Consider the following 3,481-nt stretch of genomic DNA (forward strand, 5'->3'; position numbering starts at 1 on the left):
GCGGAGGGATGACCAAAAAAAGGTGGTTCAGCGATGATATTGAGGCAGGAGGGCACAGATTTGACATCCGTGAGTGAGTTTGCGTGCGCTGGTCGTCCCACTTGGCGATAGCGGCTGCCGGCGCCAGTGGAGAAGAAATATATTGGACAGCACGTTTCTTAGTGCTAGGAGGCATTTGACGTTCGGAACGTGATGCTTTGTTGCGTTGTTGGGATGGGTGGAGGGGAGAAAGGGGAAGGTTGTCTTAGATGGATATGACGCTCAGAGCTGTCAGTGAGGATTGGCGAGACGGAAGGCTGTCAGACATGCCGGAAAGGGGAAGGCAGGAGCGAAAATAATCGAGGTGGGGCGAGTTGGGAAAGCGCTCCGAATCTCGGGTGAGGACAATTTTTCAAAATTTGCAAGCGATGCAATGGGCCGGGGGAAAGACTGGCTCGTGCTTTGATGCGGTAAGCAGGAGGGAGAAAGCGACGACATGGCCGTGAGGGGGCACTTCCCGGATACCCGCGTGCTGCCTCACTATTCCTGGCAGCGCGTGTCGTGAAAGCAGGGGGGGGTGTCCCTCTCCAGAAGAAAGAACCCGCCCCCCGAAAGAAAAACCAAAAAAAACGCAAGAATCACCGATGCGTCAGACTCCTTCCTTTCTCCATGACGAACACCCCCCTCAACCCCCGCCTGTCGCCTCTCCTTGGCCCTTGCCTCCCTTTCCAACCAGACAGGGGGCCTCTGACCCTCCCTTGCACCCCTCCCTCCCTCACAAATCGAACCCGTAGCGTCCACATCGCGTGCTCCCCCTGCGCCTCCTGCCCCCCCCCCTCTCCCACCCATCTTCCCTCCCCACCTCGGGAGCCGAAGCACTCGATCACGATTTTACTTGAGCGATGTTACCTCGACTGAGGGTGGTGAGCATTAAAATAAATGAAAGAAGATGAGAAGGCATGGATGAAACTCGTCCACACATCAGCCATCCGTGCACCCGCCCGTGCCGCTCGTCCGCCCGCCTGCCTCCTCTCTTTCCTTCCTCACCTTTCAAAGGACCGACGGGCTGCCCAATCATTTTGGGGGACCATTCCAGCCTTTTAAAGAAGATCTTCTCCTTCGCCATGGTTTTTGTTCGAAGTGGTTCCTGATGAGAAGTGGGAAGAGGAAGGGGCAAAAGGAAGGGCTCAGATACCTTTCTCTGTACGCTACGAGGACCTCTGACTACCTTGGCCTCTCCGTTCATTTCCTTCCATGAGAATGCTTCTTCAAAACACATACACACAGGGAAAAGGACAGATGTCGATCGCACAAGCTCATACGCATTTTTCACGTCCTCCCACTTTTTTATTCCTTCCTCCCTCTCCGTCGGCTTCGCACCTTCAAAGCGGCACGCAGCACACCGGCAGCCTTGCTCGTGTACTGTGACGATGGTATGTATGGCGTGAACGAAAAGACATGAATCATCTCACGGGATGAAGTGGGAGGAGGAGAGGAAGGAGGGAGGAAAAGGACGGGAGGGGGGGCAGCTTACCTGCAAGTAAGTAAGGCCGGCAATGCGCCAGTATGTCGTTGCGGCGGCAGACATGACGGTCCCTACACACAAAAGAATGTGTGTGAATGCACGTGGAAGTGAGCAACCGTGGACACAAACGCCGTCCCGGCTACATACCGGGTGTAATCAAGGAGGATTCAGTTGCTTGCTCTCAGGCTGGTTCGTGAGATGCACAAGCCCAGCCGTCTATTTTAAAAGACATCCAGAACTACCCCCACGCCCCTCAATTACGCGTACAACCGTCCATGCCACGAGATAGTGGGCGGAAGACACGCACCAGGGGGCAGGAAAGGCTCGCGTGGAGACAGTGGCAGGAATTCAGACATGCGACCATCAGGGTCTATCTCCTCATAATAAGAGCGATATAGAGGAATGCAACCCAAAGCCTGTAGAGCGACCTCGCCTTCGTTGGACAGGACCATGACCGCGTCCGTAGGCATATGCCCATGTTTAAGAGGAAGTGGTGGTCCTGGCATGCGTCGGACGGTCAGGTCGATGCGTTCGGGAGTTGTGGGCTCCCGTGCAGATTTTTTTCGGGCTTCTCGCCACCCCCCTCCGGCGTGACGATCGTTTTCGCCTGCTCCTACGATGCATTTCCTAACCCGCTAATCTCACCTTATGGCCTTACAGTAGCACTCACGCATGATTATTTCCTGACATTTTCTCAGGTGTCCTCCAGACGCCACCGCTTGTGGCAGGAAGAGACGTGTGTTTTTACCATCCCAAATTCTTCCCCTCGAAAGATCTTTCCCAGCTCGATCCATCCCATCGCCTTCCCCCTGGTCGACTTCCAGCCTCGTCCACCTCCCCAATTCCCAGGAACGTGCGGAAAAACATGAAGGCCAGTGTGCGTGTGGCTGTTCTTCTCTTCCCCTTTTTAATCGCTGCGGTGGTGGATGGATTCATACCTTTGCCCCCCACCTGCGCCTGGGCTTCGTCCTCCGCCTCCTCCTCTCCTTCCTCTAACCTTCCTGCCTTTGAAGATCGCGCAAGAATACCTTGCTCGCCCTCAGGTGCCCGCCACCGTGCTCTGAACATTGCTTCGTCTGCTGCCTCCCTTGGAGGGATGAGGTAGGATTAGGGTGTGGGGGGGCCTCACCGCTGACACCGTTGGTTCGTGTCCTTGACTCACATCTGCCTCTCTTCCCTTTGTCGGACGCGCAGCGACTCCTCTTCTTCCTCGTCCTCCTCCTCTACCTCCTCCTCGTCTCCATCGTCCTCCCCTCCCTCCCCTTCCTCCACTCCACCATCCGATGCCGCTGCCGCCGCCGCCGCCGCTGCTGCCGTCGGCATGGTGACAGGGGGGATCAAACTGGAACGAGTGAAAAACATCCGTGACCTATCCTCCGTGCGTGGGTCCGGGATTAAAGCGGGACGCATTTATCGCACAGGATACCTGAGCAAGGCTTCGGAGGAAGACGTGCGTAGTAGGAGGGAAAGGAGGAGGGCGGGAGGGAGGGAGGGAAGAAAGGGCCCGATACCACGTGACAGGAGCCATGTGAGCCTATCATGTATCCGTGCGATGCAACAATGAGTCAGGCGCCGTAACCTTTTTATATCGTATGCTTTCCCTCCCTCCCTTTCTCCTCCATTTCTTTCCGTCCTCCGTCTGTCCCCCCGCAGATCAAATTCATTCGAGAAACGGCCAAATTCAAAACCTTGATCGACCTGCGCTCTGAGAAGGAGGTAAGACGGAAGGGAGGAAGGAGGAGGAGGAAAAAGAGGAGGGGAAGGTCGAGGGCACTCAGCAGGGTCTCGTTTTCGCATCCTTCACGTACAGCTGGGAATGGACGATCAGATGAACAGCAGTGTCTATGACGGTAAGCTCCCTCTCTCCCCCTCCCTCCTTCCCTCCCTCCCTCCTTCCCTCCCTTCTTCCCTCTTCCCACACAATCAGTAGTCCATCAATCCCCCGAGTAAGCCCCTCACCCACCCTTCTTCCCTCCC

This window comes from Nannochloropsis gaditana (assembly GCF_000240725.1).
Source record: "Nannochloropsis gaditana CCMP526 unplaced genomic scaffold scaffold298, whole genome shotgun sequence".
NCBI lineage: Eukaryota > Eustigmatophyceae > Eustigmatales > Monodopsidaceae > Microchloropsis > Microchloropsis gaditana.